The 17619-nt window shown below is 45.9% G+C and overlaps 1 protein-coding gene across 1 annotated transcript in view; it reads left to right on the top strand.

Moving 5' to 3' along the window:
* Positions 1 to 17619, top strand: part of ALPL (alkaline phosphatase, biomineralization associated) — a 60064-nt gene that overhangs the window by 12144 nt on the left and 30301 nt on the right. The window lies entirely within an intron of this gene.

Genomic DNA, 17619 nt, shown 5'->3' with positions numbered 1-17619 from the left:
CTACTGCTAACTGAGAATCCTCAGTGGGGGACTGGCCCCAGCTTCAGTCCAGGGCTCTGGCCTTGGACCTGACCCTCCTGGAGTTCCATCTTAGGCTTCCAGAGTCTTCCTGGGGTGGCAAATCTCAGAGCACTGGTTTGTATGAGAACTTTGCTCTGCAATTTCCCCCTTCGACACCAAGTCCCTGGACTGGCCTGCCTGCCCCACTTTGTCCTTTTGGAGGAAGCAGATCTTTTCCTCTTGAGTGGCTACTTGATTTGAATAATCAAGTATTTCCCCACTGGCCCCTGGCCAGGCAGAGCTCATTTGGCAAGGCCTCTAGCTGGGGCTCTGAGGCAGGCCTGCCAGCCTCCCCGTCCTGTGGCACGCTCTGATCAGCGAGACTGAGATGCACGGAAAACCCTGTCCCATTGGCTTTGCTGGGCAGGCCCCAGGTGGTTCCTGTGGCAGAGGCAGGGCTAACCTTGGGCTTTGTTCCCTCACTGTCTGGAGTGACTACTGTTGGGGGAAGGAGGGGCTGTCCCCACTTCAGAAAATTCACGCTGGAGTGGCCTTTCTTGTCAGCTCACTTGGGTGTCAGCTCTTGGCGCCTGTCAGGCTGGAAAAAGGAGGAAGCAAGAGTCAGGAAGGAGGAAAGATGGGTGCAGAACATTCATTCATTCATTCATTCAACAAACATTTCCTTAGCCCAATTGCCTGCTAGGCCCAAGGCTGGCTGCTGGAATTCACAGACAAATCTGGTCTCGCTTTTCCTTCAAAGATCAACCAGTGTGTGCAGGAGATGGTCATGTAAACAGACACATTCAGACACACTCACCAGGTGGTGTAGGGTGAAGGAAAGTTCAAGAGCTGTGGGACCAGAGGAGCCACCTAACCAAGCCTCGGGCAGAACAACCACAAAGAATTCCTGCGGGAGGCAGCGTCATTCTTTTTTTTTTCCCTCTCTCTTTCCAACAAATACTGAGCATCTTCTGCAGGCAGGTGTGGTTCTGGGTGCTGGGGATACAGGAGCTCCTCTGTAATGCAAAAGACAGACCATAAAATAAAATTGGGTTAATTTCAGCCAGTGATGAGCAGGGTTGTGAAACAGTGAGGGACTGGGGTGCGGTAGGGGCTCAGAGGAGGTGGCCTTTGACCTGAAGAATGAGAAGGAGTGATTCAAGCAGAGACCTTGGGGATGAGTGTTCCAGGCAGGGGAACAGGCTGTGCAAAAACCCTGAGGGAAGAGAGCAGGGCACAGAAGGTCTGAGTGGTGAGCGGAGGGGGCCAGGAGGTGATGTCAGAAGGTGGGCTGGACCCAGAGCTTGCAGACCTCAGACTGACTCTGGGAGAATCAGCAGGGCCTGCCAGGAGAAGTAAGGTAAGGGTGACCTGTTTGTTCGGTGGCCCCTTAAACGGTTGTTTAAGCAGGAATGGCCTTTGGGGTTTGCCACTCCAGCCCTCTCCAGGCACAGAGAGGGAAAGTGACCCTGCCAGGTCGTGAAGGGAGGTGGTAGGACTGTATCTGGGTCCCCTAGCCACCAACCAGTTTCTCTCCAATATGCCCACACAACCCCTCTGAATTAAGGCAAACACTTACTAAGCACTTACTGTTTGCCAAGAAAGTTACATATCTTGGGCTTCCCTGGTGGTGCAGTGGTTGAGAATCTGCCTGCTAATGCAGGGGACACGGGTTCGAGCCCTGGTCTGGGAAGATCCCACATGCCGCGGAGCAACTGGGCCCGTGAGCCACAATTACTGAGCCTGCGCGTCTGGAGCCTGTTCTCCGCAACAAGAGAGGCCGCGATAGTGAGAGGCCCGCGCACCGCGATGAAGAGTGGCCTCCGCTTGCCGCAACTAGAGAAAGCCCTCACACAGAAACGAAGACCCAACACAGCCAAAAATAAATAAATTAATTAATTAAATTTAAAAAAAAAAGAAAGTTACATATCTTGCCTACTTTGACAGGAGGAGGTGACCTGGGTTCCAGATGATTGACCCTGGCCGAGTGACTGAACCTCAGTTTACTCATAAAATGGGGACAGTAATGGTTTCCAGCTCATAAAACTGTTGAGGATTAAATGAGGTATGAAGCGTGTTGAACAGTCTCTATAGTGCTTGGCAAAATGTGAATATTTACTGAGCATTTTTGTTTTCATTTAAGTTGTTTTATGGACCCTGAGATCTTTCAGTGGATTAATCATGATCCTTGTTCAAGCACATTTATCACTGGTTCATAATGTCCCTCTTGTATATTTTATTATTTTTATTTATTTATTTTTTGGCCCCACCGCGTGGCATGTGGGATCTTAGTTCCTCTACCAGGGATCGAACCCATGTCCCCTGCAGTGGGAGCGTTGAGCCTTAACCACTGGACTGCCAAGGAAGTCCCTATTTTATTATTAAAAATAAATTTTAAATGCCTATGAGCCATCATCCAATACCTTACATCTTCCTCTGGTTCCTCCATCTGTCTCCTACCTACCTTTCTTCATGTGGGGTAACCACTCTCCTGAGTCTGGGCTTTCTCATTCCCTTGCCTTTTAAAATTATTATTTTAAACTTTTGATTAATACTTTATTAGTATTATTATCACACACAGATATACGTATTATACATATGAAGTTTCTCATTCCCTTTGCCTTTTTTGGATTAGTATTTAAAATCATATATATGTGTGTGTTATATACATTATGTAAAAAATATATATTTTTTACTTTATGAAAGTGTATCATGCTTTACATAATCTCCTGGGACTTGCTTTTTTCACTCAATCTTACATTGCCGAGATTGATCCAATGGTTGCATGTAGCTGTAATTCTTTTTTTAACTACAGTATAATATTCCACTGAGTGTTCCGTAATTTTTTTTTTTTTGGCCGTGCCGCCCTGTTTGTGGGATTTTAGTTCCCCGACCAGGGATTGAACCTGGGGCCTTGGCAGTGAAAGTGCCAAGTCCTAACCACTGGACCTCAAGGGAATTCCCACCGCAGTTTTTATTTAGTCAATTTCTTGTTGATGGCATTTGGGTTGTTTTCAGGTTTTTGCTAGTGTAGAAAAAGCACTATGAGTATTCATGTACATGCTTTCTAATGCATATATATAGAAATTATCTCTTGATATATAACTAGGAGTGGAATTGCGGGGTCATAGGGTATATGAATATTTGTTCAGTATCACAAGATAAGAGCAAACTGTTTTCCAAATGATTGTATCCGTTTATACTCCCACCAGTAACATATAAGAGATCCTGTTGTTCTACATCTTCCATAAGTGTTGTCAGACTTCTTATTTTTTCCAACCCAACAAGTATAATGATTTCTCATTGTAGATTTGATTTACATATCCCTGATTGCCAATGAGGTTGAAGAAGTGTGTATGAATGTGTGTGTGTGAGATGTCTTTTGCCCATTTTAAAATTAATTAATTAATTAATTAATTATTTTTGGCTGTGTCAGGTCCTCCTTGGGGCGTGCAGACTCCTCTCTAGTTGAGGCATGCAGGCTTAGTTGCTCCGAGGCATGTGGGATCTTAGTTCCCTGACCAGGGATCGAACCCACGTCCCCTGCACTGGAAGGCAGATTCCCAACCACTGGACCACCAGGGAAGTCCCTTGCCCATTTTTCTATTTGTCCTTTTTTTGTTCTTTTCTTATTGATTTGTAATAGTCCTTCCTTCCTCCCTCCCTCCCTACCTCTCTCCTTCCCTCCCTTCCTTCCTTCCTTCCCTCACTGTGTGGTTTGCAGGATCTCAGTTCCCTGACCCGGGATTGGACCCAGACCACGGCTGTGAAAGCCCGGAATCCTAACCACTAGGCCACCAGGGAACTCCCTTGTAATAGTTCTTTATATTTCTGAGTCTACTGATGTTTGGGAAACTGAAATTCTAAAATTTAATAGAGTCTAATCTAGCACTGTTTTATTTAATATTTAGTGCTTTTTGGATCTTATTTAAGAAAGTGTGCCTTAACTCCAAGATCAGAAAGCTGTCACCTACAGTTTCTACTAAATGTTTCAAAGTTTTGTTTTTCACATTTAAGACCTTGATCCATGTTCAGTTGATTTTGTGTATAGTGTAGGATAAGGATCCAATTCAACTTTTTTCCCATCTGGGTACCCATTTTTTCTTATGTTTTCTAGTTCTCTTTGTAGCTGGTATATGAAAATGCAATAGGCTTTTTTGCATTTGATCTTATCAAGCTAATTTGCTAAACTCTATTTCCAATTATTTGTCTGTAGATTCTATGCAGACAATCAGTTACAAGTAATGATAGTTTTCTTTTGTATTTTTAGATCTTTATGCTTTTAACTTTTTTCCTCATCTTATTACACTGTCTAGGACTACCAGTACAATCTTAAAAATTTAAAAGGTGGTATTAGGTATCCTTGTCTTGTTTTTTAGAGATAATGTTCTAATGTTTCCCCATTTAATATATATGTATTGCGGATTTTTTATAAATGGCTTTTTTTAGGTTAAGGAAGCTTTCTTCTATTCATAACTTACCGAGAACTTCTTGAAAATAATAATTTGTGTTCAATTAATTTGCATTAAATGCTTTCAAAAAGTATCTTGAGATGATTATATGGTTTTTCTCCTTTAATCTGTTAATGTAGTTAATTACATATTTGATCTTCTAATATTAAACCATCCTTGCAGTCCTAAGATAAGTCTAACTTGTATATTGGTTATTCTCTTATATCTTGTTTAGAATTATTTTATCAGTTTTCATGAATAAAATGGGTCTGTAATTTTCATTTTTTATGTTGTACTTTTCTGGCTTTGGTATTGCAATAATAATGGCCTCATAGAAGTAGATAGTAATATTTTCTCTTTTACTGTTTTCTGGAAAAGTCTGGGTAAAATTGAGATAATTTGCTTCTTGAAGTCTGATAGAACTCACCTGTAAAATCACCTTGGCCTGTTTTCTTTGTGGAAAGATTTTAACTACTGTTTCAATTTTTAAATTGTTTCCTTATTTCTTCTTGAGTCAGTTTTGGTATGTTATATATGTATTTTTAGAAATGTATGCATTTAATCTGCATTTTCATATTTATCAGTGTAAGGTTGCTTATAGCATTTCCTTATTGTATTCCTCTTTTCCGTAATAATTGTGTATTATCTCTTTCTCCCTCTGTTTATTTTTTAAAATTAATCTTTCCTCAAGTTTATTGACTTTTTTAAAGGACCAACTTGTGGCTTTGATCTTCTCAGTTTAATCTTTGTTTTCTGTTTTGTTGATTTCTGCTCTTTGTAATCTCCTTTTATTTTCTTCGAGTTTCTGTTTTTTTCTAATTTCTTTAATTGGAAACTTAGCTCATTAATTTTTAGACTTTCTTTGCTGCATTGCAGTTTTTGATATATAGTGTTTTATTATCGTTCAGTTCTAAGTGGTGTTTAATTTCTACTATGACATTTCTTTGATCTGTGAGTTATTTAGGGATTTTTTAATCTCTAAGTGTATGGAAAATTGTTTGTCCTTTTAAAAACTAACTTCAAACTTAATGGTCAGAGAATGTGGACTCTGTGAAGACCTGTTATTTAAAATGTGAGACTTGTTTTGTGGTCTGGTATGTGATTAATTTTTAAAATGTTTGAGTGTTCCTGAAAAGTATGTGTGTGTATCCTACTTTTTAATTTCAATTTATCTTGCTTTTTCTGTTTCGTTTTAATATTTTATTACTTTAAAAGAATTGTTAGCTGTAGCTCTTCCCTGCAAAGACAAGATTAGCACTTTCTTATACCCTTTGGTCTCTCTCTTCCCTTTCAACCCTTATACTCTTCAGTGACATGCCTTTGAGCCCCCATGACAGCACATTAAAACTGTCTAGGTTTTGCAGTTCTGAGTTGTTCAGATATTATATATTTGTCTTTGATCTGGGGATTTTTTTTAAACACTAAACTTTACTAAGTTATTTGCTCAGCTTTCACATATCTTTAGTATCATATGTGGAATTTGTTTCTATTACTGAAGTAGTTACTTCAAAATTTTTTTGGGGGGGGTGTCTTTTTGTATAAACCTGAGCCATTGAATGTTTTTTTTTAGCCTTTAACATTTGAATGGCAGTTTAGCTGGATATAAAATTCTCAGTTCAAATTCTTTTCCTTTGGTACTTTGGTCAATTCAATTTGTTACTTATTCCTTTGTAAGTGATGTGTTTTTCTCTAGACTTTGAGAATGTGTCTTCTGATAGTCACTCTAATATTTCTGAGTGTGGGTTTTTCATTATCTATCCTGTCTGATGTATTTGGGATGCTTTCAAACTGAGATCTATCATTTTTCTTCAGTTCCAAGGTTGTCTTCATTATTTCTTCAAATATCTCTACTTTTGATTTATTTTCCTCTCATGGGACTCCTAATATCTAGATGTTGGCACTTATATTTCCATCTCTCTCTTTTTTTTGGTTGATGTATAATTTCATTCAATAAAATGCACAGATCTTAAGTGTTCAGTTCAATGTGGTATTTTGACCAATTACATTACCTTGTAACCATAACCCCAAAATAAGATTTAAAAAAATTTTGTCTCTCTAGCAATTTCCCTCACAACCCTTTCCAGTCTATTTTTCCTCCCAAATTGCAATCATTATTCTGATTTCTTTTACCATAGATTAGATTGGTCTTTTCTAGAGTTTCGTGTAAATGGAATCATACAGCAGATACTCTTCTGTGTCTAGCTTCTTTCACTTAGCATAATGTTTTTGAGATTCATCTATGTTTGTTGCCTCAATAGTTCTCTCCTTTTTTTGCCAAGTGGTTTTCCGTTGAATTAATATACCACCATTGTTTATTCATTGATCTGTTAGTGAATATTTAAACTGTTTCCAGGGACTTCCCTGGCGGTCCAGTGGTTAAGACTGCACGCTTCCAATGCAGGGGGCGTGGCTTCAATCCCTGGTCGGGGAACTAAGATCCCACATGCCATGCCGCCAAAAATTAAATAAATAGCGTGTTTCCAGTTTGGGGGTATTATAAATAAAGTTCCTATGAACACTTAATGTATGACTCTTTGGGTGTATTTTCTTTCTTTTTTTAATAAATTTATTTATTTATTTTTGGCTGTGTTGAGTCTTCATTGCTGCGCAGGGGCTTTCTCTAGTTGCAGCGAGCGGGGATACTCTTTGTTGTGGTGTGCGGGCTTCTCATTGTGGTGGCTTCTCTTGTTGCGGAGCGTGGGCTCTAGGTGCCCGAGCTTCAGTAGTTGTGGCACGCCAGCTCAGCAGTTGTGGCACACGGGCTTAGTTGCTCCGCGGCATGTGGGATCTTCCCGGACAAGGGCTCGAACCCATGTCCCCTGCATTGGCAGGTGGATTCTCAACCACTGCGCCACCAGGGAAGCCCTTTGGGTGTATTTTTATTTCTTTTGAGCAGATACTTAGGAGTGGAATTGCTGGATCATGTGATAAGTGTATGTTGGTTTAACTGCCAAACTCTTTTCCAAAGTCAGTGTACTTTATTACATAACCATGAGTTTTTCTACATTCCTGCCAATGTTTGATTTTGCAGGTGATTTTGATTTGGTTTTAGTCATTCTGGTGTGTGTGAAACGGGTTTAATTTTCATTTACCTGATGATAATGATGTGGAACACCATGAACTATTGGTCATTCGTATGTTTTCATTTTGAAGTGGCTAAGTCTCTTGCCCATTGTGTGTGTGGGGAGTTGTTAATCATTTTATTGGCAACTTTAGGAATTCTTTATTTACTGGATACAAGTCCTTTGGGAGCTATGTGTATTGTGTGTATTCTTTCCCATTATGTGTCTTGTCTATTCAGCTTCTTAATGGTATCTTTTGATGAGCAGAAGTGTAAAATTTTGATGAAGTCCAAATTATCATTTTTTTTTAATGAAGTTAGGACTCCTTGCCTTACCCCAAAGTCACAAAGATACCTGCTTATGTTATCTTCTAGAGGCTTTATGGTTCTGGCTTTTATAGTTAGGATTATGGGGACTTCCGTGGTGGTCCAGGGGTTAAGACGCGGCGCTTCCACTGCTGGGGAACTAAGATCCCGCATGCCGTGTGGTGCGGCCAAAAAAAAAAAACCAAGAAGATTTGTACAATTAGGTTTATGATCCATTTCAAATTAATGGAGTAAGATTGGGGCTGCTGTTTTCACTTTTAACTGATCTTTTACCATTTCTTTCATATTTCCGATTTCTTAATCCTTCCTGCCTTCTTCCTGGAAATATTCCTCCATCTGATATCCCCGTTCCCTATTTCATTCCTCAGCTGCAGTATCCATTCTGCAGTTAATTCTACCTATTATGTTTGTTATTTCAACTGTTTTTTCATATAGAATATTTCCACTTGGGTCCTTTAACACTTTCTTATTCTGTTTTGTTTCACTAATATCTTTTCTTATTTCTTCGGCGTGTTTCTAATGCTTATTTGAAAATTCTCAGTCCATCTGTTGAACACGGCTGATTCCAGTGGTATCTCTAATTGGTTTGTTTTTCTTTTGAAGCCAGTGTACTCCTCGGATTCCCTGTTCTGTAACCCGTGAGCTCACTCCTCGGGGTGGGAGGGTTTCAGCTATTCTGTCTGGTGCTGCATGTTGGGGTAAGAATCCAAGCCTGACCCTGGTCTCTGTCAGCATTGATGAGCCCAAGGAGATGACGGTCCCAGAGTGGAGGCCCCCAGGTGTCAGAACTGCATAGTTCCTCCCTGGGTTTGTCATCACGACCCTCACCCCCAGCCCCCCCACCAAGTAACTAACTCTACAGGATTGAGCCTCACTTTCTGGATGCCAGGAAGAAGCAGCCAAGGGAGGGGGCTGTCTGCCTAGGTCAGAATCCACCAGCCTCCAGGTCCAGAAGAGAAGGGGTGCTGGAGTGACCGTGGAGGCCTGTCACCCCATTAGTTCCCTCCTGATTTCTGCAACTCCACAGTGCCTGCTGCACGGCCCTGATTTTACTCCGGCATATACTTGGACCGTCTGCTTGGGCCCCGCGTGTGCAAGTGAGAACGCTGGCCTCGGTTGCTCCAGGGCAAGTGGGCATGTTTTGGGGCAGGGGGTGTGGGGAGGTGTGCTGGGGAAGGCTTGATGCAAAGAGGCCAGAGCAGAGCTCAAATCCGATTGTCTTTTCTACAGTATTCTCCACCCGCTAAAGACTAGGCCCTGCCCCTTCTCCTGGCTGCTGCGTTCCCACCCGCCAGCGCTGCACACACCAAGTTAAAACCACTTCCGTCTCCCCAGGAGATTCCGTTTCTCTCCACGGTTTCCTAGGCTTAGTGACGTTTTTGCTCTATTGTTACTCTGGTGTTGATTTGAGGACGAGGGGCGGGGAGCCATATGTCTTCCCTCACTGTTTCTAGGGATGGTATGTGCACCCTCACCCCCACTGTATCACCAGCCGGAGCACAGAGGCTTCAAAAGAAAAACAGCAAACTGACTCGAGATAGCACTGGAGTCAGCGACATTAGAACAGATAGACCAAGAATTTTTAATTAACATTAGAAACACGCGAAAGAAATAAGGAAAGATATTAGCAACATAAGACAGAATAAGAAAGTGTTAAACAATAAAAGAACCATGTGGAAATATGAAACATGGTTTAATAGGAAAACCAGCCTTATCATCTGTTCCAGCCCCAACCTTTGCATACACCTCACAGCTCACTATTCTCCAAAAAAAGACTTTCATGGCCGCCAGACCTTCGCATGGGCTGTTCCCTCTGATTAGTCTGCCTTCCCTACACTTCTGCTGGAAAAATTCTGGTATATCCTCGAGACTCCTTCCCTGAAGGCCTCTCACGGTCATTGTGATACTCAGTGATGGCATGGGGTTCAAGAGTTAGGAAACCAGGGTGCTTGTCCTATTCTTCAACTAACTGACTGTGTTACTTTGGGAAAGTCACACTACCTCTCTGGACCTTAGGCTCCTGCTGGGAAAAAAATGAGAGTGCTGGGTTAGATTAGTCCTAGAGCTCCTTTCAGCTCTGACAAGCTGGTACAGTGGTTAAGAATGAAGGTTCTGGACTTAATCGCTGTGTTTCAAGCCTCATTTACTAACCTAGCATAATGGTAAAGAGCTTATACTTTGGAGTTGGACAATTTGGGTTCATAATCCCAACTCTGTCACTTGCCTGCTGTGTGACCATAGGCAAGTTACTGAGCCTCGTGCTTTTTTTTCCCCTCTTCTGTAAAATAATGTTGATATTAAGGGTGCCTACCTCCGAGTGTAGGAGCACAATGAATGCAGCTGTTGTTGTGCTGGTGGTGGTTGTTCACCATTATACAGACTTCTCCATTCCATTCAACAAAATCTTGATGTTTGTCTGCCAGGCTCTATCGAAATGCTTTTTAAAATTCTACCAAATTTTATCGTTTAACAGATACTCTCTTTTGCCTTTTATCTTTTTTTTTTTTTTTGGCTGTGTTGGGTCTCCGTTGCTGCGCGCGGGCTTTCTCTAGTTGCGGCGAGCTGGGGCTACTCTTCGTTGCAGTGAGGGCTTCTCATTGCGGTGGCTTCCCTTTGTTGTGGAGCACGGGCTCTAGGCGTGCGGGCTTCAGTAGTTGTGGCACTCAGGCTCAGTAGTTGTGGCTCGTGGGCTCTAGAGCGCAGGCTCAGTAGTTGTGGCACAAGGGCTTAGTTGCTCTGTGGCATGTGGGAACTTCCCGGACCAGGGATCAAACCCGTGTCCCCTGCATTGGCAGGCAGATTCTTAACCACTGCACCACCAGGGAAGTCCCTGCATTTTATCTTTAGAACAACCTTGCAGAATGAGGATCTGTAACCCTGTTTTACGGATAAGGATCCTGCGGCCCCAAACATAGTCACTTTCAAAGCTACACAGCCAGAACTTAACCCGATATCCAGCTCCTCCATGGTCAAGGTCTTTCCACTATGCCACAGTGTTCAGAAAGATTAGTCTGGGGTTTTGGGAGATTACTGAACAAATCCAGATGGAAAAGCTTGGTGAGAAACTCCCCCTCCCCGTTACACATGTACGCCAGCTGTCTGCCCGCCTAGGCCGTCCACAAGATGTCTTTTGTAGGTTTCATGCAAATGCAGATTTAATGATGGGCCAGAAGTTAATTGAGGGGGCAGAACAAGGGTGGGTTGGATGATTAGCGTCTCATGTGACCTGGGATAGAGAGCCAAAGGGGCTCTGGGAAAGAGAGCAGTGGTCTTGGAGGACACGGAGTCAGCAAAGAGGAGGACTGAGATTCAGCAAGCCCAGAGCTGAAGCTGAAGAGCGAGGCCTGTGGAAGCAGATGTAGGCCTTGCTAAGACGCAGTTCCAGAGGGTGGCACTAGGGCTGACTCCAGCCCCGCCCCGTACTCCTGCAGGTCCGGATATGTGGCTTTACCTCTCAGAGCCTGCAAAAGGGCTGCTAGTACCATTTGGTAGGGGAGAGGGTACGTGGGGGAGCAGCAGTAGCCCTGCACCAGAATCTCAGCTCCACAGCTGGTTAGATTGGCATGTGTAGACTCGATTTAATCCTGAAGCCTCAGTTTCCTTATTTGCAGTTTGGGAATCACATTCTTGCCTGCGTGGGATTATTGCAAGCCTCCAGTGAGATGACTTCGTGGTGAGACCTTCTCTGATCTCTCTATTTAAAACTGCAAATACCAACTCTCCTCGCCCCCCCCCCCTTCTTTTTCTCCATCTCACTTACCACTACCTGGCATCCTATTGATTTTACTTATTTTCTTATTGTCTGCTCACCCCACCAGCAGGGATTTGAGCACCTAGAACAGGCCCTTGCATATAGTAGGTGCTCAATAAACAGTGGTCGAATGAATGTTGGTTGAATAACATATAGGGAAGACCCTAGGGGATAGGGGATGTTGAGGCCGTGTCAGTTGGATCTTAGAGATGCAGGACAGAGGCACGAGAGAGGCCAGGACAGCTCACTTGGGGTGCCAAGGGCTGCCCATGAAAGCATCTGGGGCCTGGATTTTAAGGTTGTGGCTGGTCCCTCTCTGTCCACAGCCTGTAGGAGGTGAGTACTTTAGGAGAGTAAAGCTGGATGGGCCTGAGTACTGGGGCTTCTCATGGAGCCAAGACTCTTGGGGCAAACAGGAAGCCCATGATACTTGGCTTCCCTGCTTTCTTTAGCTTTTTAAACCATTCTGATTGCCCCTAAGTGGAACAGACTACCTCAAAGAAATGTCAGTCCCAGCGCCATCCCGGCCACGCCAAAGGCTAGAAGAAAAAGCACTGGGTTTGGAGGCAGGCAGATCCGGGGTTATGGCCTAGCCCTGCCCCTCTTTACCAGAGGGATGTTCGGCAAATCACTGCACCTCTCTGAGTCTCTGTTTCCTCCTCTGTGAAATGGGTGTAGCAGTTTCCCCCCTGTATGCCAGCCTCCTAGGGCTTTGTGTAAAATATAGTAAAAATGTGTATTGTGACCAATCATCACTAGACTGAAGGGCCTAGAAGGCAGAAGTTGTACCTGCGGCCCTTGGTGCAGGGCCAGCCACACAGTAGACACTTGGAACATGGTAGTCAAAGAGTTGTTAAACTCAACTGACAACAACCTTGGAAGGGGAGGGTCCGAGTCCTGCACACAGTAGGGCTTTTAGGCAAATCCTGCCCAAGGACCTCCTACAATTCTACAAGTTTATAGATTCCAAGAAGAAAACCAAGCTTGTATTGGTTGGCCTCATTTTACCATGCACTTGAAACTTATTGACCCATCTTTAGCTTGTTTGCAAGATTTTTCCTTTGGTAGAAACAACTAGATGAGTGACATGATGTGGTTGCTTACAATGTAAGGGGCTGAGAAAAACAGGCTGAACTGGAGTTCTGAGGTCAGACTCTGTGTTCCAAGTAACAGAAAATCCAAGGTAAGCAATATGGGGAATTAACTAGCTCATGTAACTTGGATGTTCAGAAGTAGGCTTCAGGCATGGCTGCATCCAGGGGCTCAAGCAGCATCATCAAAGACTCAGATTCTCTGCATCTCTCTACTCCACCTTCTGAGAGCTTGCCTTATCTTCAGGCTGCACACAGTGCCCCTCCCCATCGCCCCACACCCTCACAACACACCATCCAGGTGGAGAGAGTCTTGAGCTTAAGCCAGTCAGGACCCACCTGGAGCCTGGAGGTAGGATCAGTCCTACCCAAACCAGTTGGCTGGAAAAGAGAGAGTCACTTCCCAAGGAAACTTTTGTTTTGTTTTGTTTTTTTAAGAATTCTTCCTCTCTCTTTTTTTTTTTTAATTTATTTTATTATTTATTTATTTTTTTATGGCTGTGTTGGATCTTCGTTTCTATGCGAGGGACTTCTCTCGTCGTGGCAAGCGGGGGCCACTCTTCATCGCAGTGCGCGGGCCTCTCACTATCGTGGCCTCTCTTGTTGCGGAGCACAGGCTCCAGACGTGCAGGCTCAGTAATTGTGGCTCACGGGCCCAGCTGCTCCGTGGCACGTGGGATCCTCCCAGACCAGGGCTCAAACCGTGTCCCCTGCATTGGCAGGCAGACTCTCAACCACCGCACCACCAGGGAAGCCCCCCAAGGAAACTTTGTGGTATTGCTAGGAAAGGGGAATGGATTCTGGGTGGCCAAAAATTATAGCACGTATCTACTACAGTCATCAGAAGGGGAAACAACATAAAGCCATAGAAACATCTGCATAACACTTTACAGTTTGCAAAGTTCCTTCCCTCCTAAGAAGCCAATATTGGAAGTGGAATGGCACTTATTATCACTGCTTTGCAGATGAGAAAACAACCCTTGAGTAACTGGCCAGGACTCTGACTTGTAACCCTGAGCTGCCCCCACCCATCTCAGCCTCTTTGTGTAAAATTATAAACCCAGAGGGGCTGACCTGGGAGGGAGGGAGCCAGTGTGACTGAAGCCCCTCCCTTTACGGAGGGAGCGCCCGTTCCAGATATGAGAGGTCCCCAGGAAGCTGCAATCACGTGAAAGCCCAGGAAGAGCTGGTCTGGGGGCAGAGGGAACAGCCTGACGTGAGGACTGGTCACGGGGCTGGGCACACACACAATGGGAGCCCTGCCTCGCTCACTGCCAGGACCCCGGCATGCACGCGCATACACATGCACACAAACTCACACACGCACACTGCCACACAGGCAGAGGGAGGTCACGTGACACACTGACGTGGGGCTCCCTGTACCGGGGGTGGCCAAGGCATCGGGGTCTGCCGCCCATAATGGTGACTGTGATGGAAGTTGTCTTGGCACGTGACTGAGGTGGGGGAGCCAGCACACTGATGGAGCCAGACAGGCCTGGCCTGCATCCCAGCTCTCCCACGTGGTTGCTGTGTGACCCCGCACTTCCCTCCCCCCTTTGGAGCCTCAGTTTTCTCTTCTGACCCGGGCTGATAATTCCCACATGACTGGTTTCTTAGAAGGCTGAACAAAAAGCTCCCAGTACATAATAGGTGCTTCATTCATTATGAGTTTCTCCTTTTCCCCCTTCATAGTGTCCTGTTAATAGCTGTGTGACCCTGGCCAAGTTACTTAACTTCTCTGTGCAGTGGGAGCAATGATAGCACCTACCACATGGTGTTGTGAGGAGTAGATGAAGGAATGCCTGGAAAGCACTTAGAACAGTGCCTGGCACACTCGTTATCACCTTTACTACTAGCTAACATTTATTTTGAGTGTTTAATATGGGCCAAGCGCTGGGCCTTGATCTCGTTGTTTATTGTGCAGTTATCCTTCTTATAATAGCACAGTGATATAGGCACTCTCTGTGATTATCCCCATTGGACCCATGAGAAAACTGAGGCCCAGAAAGGGGAAGTGATGTGCCCAAGGTCACAAAGCCAGTAAGCAATCTGGGGGCTCTGCTCAGCTGTGCGCCCTTGGGTGAGACCCTCACCTCTGTGGGTCCACATTTCCTACCTGGAGGTTGGGGCACATCCCTGCCCTGTACCTCCCAGGGTCACCATGGATATCAAATGTAATAGTGCCAGGAGCCTCCACCAGCTGGAAGGTTCTCTGGGAACGTGAGGAGCGCTATTACCGTGGGCCCAGGGCAGTGAGACCTGTCTCTGGGAACGTCCGTGTACTCCCTGTTCTGACGCAAGCCGGGCATTCGAGAAACCCGGCACTTGCCACCCAGGGATACTGCTTGTGTTGGCCGCCACTCAGAAGGTTACAAGTTCATGGCCTATTTCCCTGAAGTCCAGAGCCGCCTCAACCTCTTCTTACAAGGCCTGTGTGGGGCTGTCTATGGAATGGAGGTTTCATCTCCTAGGGGAAGGCTGCCAGAGCACGTGGGGTGTCGGGGGCAGGGAGGGGGAAGAGCCACGGTGGTCCAGGGTCCTGCATGAGGACCAGCTGAAGTAGGGGATTGTGGGGGAGGAGGGGTGTGTCCAGGGTCACTGGCCTGTCCAGGGGTGGAGCCAGGTCTCCAGCCGAGGTCTTCCCCACCCCGCCCCCCATCTCTGCTGCACACCCCAGGTCGTCCCCTCTGCAGGGCAGGCCACCTGTGATCAAGGACTTGGACTCAGTCAGTCCTTGGCCACTCTCATGCTGTGTGACCTGGGGCAAGTCACCTCACCTCTCTTCCATAAAGTGGGGGTAAGAAGCCCTCCGTCAGGGGGCTGTGATGCACATACAGTAAAGTGACATTTGGGGAGAGTGTATAGTGAGTATAAGTCACATGGTAGCTGTGTGTATTCCATTCATCTACAAACACATAACGTACATATTGCAGACAGAACAAATGTGGTTTGTTTTCAGTCTTACTGACTGCTTTAGGAGTTTACACTTGGCCCTGGGAGACAGAACATCTACAGGTGACGTTGAATTCTGGCTTGGTCACTTACTGGCTGTGTGACCTTGAGCAAGCACGATCTCTCTGTGCTTCTGTTTTGTTACCTGTAAAATGGGTATAATAATAGTGCCTACCTAGTAGGTTGTTGTGGAGATTGAATGAGTTAATGTAGGTAAAGTGTTTAGAACAATGTCTGGAACATAGTAAATGCTATGAAGAGGTATGCTATTATTATTACAAATACAATGACAAAGTATATAAAGTAAGGGTTTTTCTAGAGTAGTCTCAGTTTGAAATCTTCTTTTCAGTTGACAGAAATCACTGATTTCCGGAATTCCAAGACATTGGTATCCATGCTGTGCCTCACAGACTGCTTTGTGCTTCTGGTAATAGCCTCCCAAATCTTAGCTGGTTAGTGGGGAGACTTATCCCTGCTGATGATTGCTGTGTGACCCTGGGCAGGTTGTATACCCTCTCTGTGCCTTCCTTTTCTTGTTGTCCACTGTGAGAGTAAGGATGGGATGGCTACGTCTCCTGGTACCAGAGGGGCTCCCACTGCAGGAGTGCTGAGTGAGGTGCCAGAGTGCAGGGGATGACAAACACCTCAGGGACACACAGCACATGCTCCTTCCCCCCACCCCACCACTCAGCTCCCAGGCTTGGCTCAGAGCAAGGTGGCCTGGGACAGAACATGTCCTCTGCGTGGGATGGTGGGAGCCTGTGTGCCCGTGGAGCAGCCATCCCTGACACCCCTCTGCCCAGGCGCTCCAGCCACCCCAGGCACGGTGCCTCTGGGCCCTGCCAACTCCCTCCCCCGCCTCCCTGCTGCCAGCTCTCCTCCCACCAGATGAACCTTGACTGGCTTCAGTCTTCTGCCCACAGAGCCAGTCTGTGGCATCCAGACCGGCCAGGCGCCCCAGGAAGCCACAGAAAAATCTTTAGCTCTGGAACCCAGACCCCTGAGGCTTCCGATTCCAGCTCTGCTGTGTGGCCTTGGGCGAGGGGCAGACCATCTGAGCTGCAAAGTCCTCACTTGTGAAATGGGCTGGCAAGAGACGTGTAAGTCAGGCGAGGATGCCAAGCGCCTGCTCTTGACCAGGCTGAGCTCAGGGAGCAAAGCCCTTTGTGGTCGGTCCTGGCTGCCTCTCTGTCCTCTGTCACCAACTGCCGGCTCCTGCCTTTCTCCCCACCTCTAAATACTTCGTTCCTACCTCCTTGCCTTTGCACATTCAGTTTCTCCTGTAGGGAGCGCTGTTTCTCTCTCTGTTCATCTCAACCCTACCATCCTTCCAACCTGGCTCTCCTCCCACCCACTCCATGGAATCTTCCCGGCTGACCCTAGGTGGTCTCTTTCTCTTTCTCCTTCAAGAGGAAGAGAAGGCATCAGGCCTCCTGGTGGGATGTTTGTCTGTGAGAGGGAGACAGGCAGACAGACAAATCTGGTTCTCTCAGGAAACATAGCGCCCCTTGACTATAGGAACTGGAACCTCCACCCCCTATTTAACCCCTCCCCCAAGTGGAGGTGCACAGCAGCCAGGTGAGCTTTTTGGTTTCTAGAGCCTTAGAGCTAGAAAGACCTCGCGGCCTTCCAGGTGGGCAGGTCTGTGATGAGCACAAGGGTAAATGGCTGCTGGCCGAGTGGGCAGAGAAGGGTCTGCCCCTTCTCAGCTCCAGCCCCTCACCTGCCCACTTACCCCTCACTCCACCCTCCCCTGCCCGGTGATCATGGCTGCTGGGTGACATTCATTGCCCACTTACTGTGTCCCAGGCCCTGTTTTAAGCCTTTCTGTGCATTAACTCATATAATCCTTACAAGGACCCTATGGATTTTATTCGTCTCCCACTTTGCAGATGAGAAACCTGAGGCCCCAGGGGTGGGGTCACTGGCCCTGAGCTACCCAGCTCAAGAGGGGCAGAGGCAGGATCTGAACCTGGAGCCCTGGCT

The sequence above is a fragment of the Balaenoptera borealis genome (genome assembly GCF_965194805.1).
Source record: "Balaenoptera borealis genome assembly, chromosome: 1".
NCBI classification, from domain to species: Eukaryota; Metazoa; Chordata; class Mammalia; order Artiodactyla; family Balaenopteridae; genus Balaenoptera; species Balaenoptera borealis.
The sequence above is the reverse complement of the archived record's forward strand: the minus strand, read 5'-3'. Positions and strand labels throughout refer to the sequence as shown.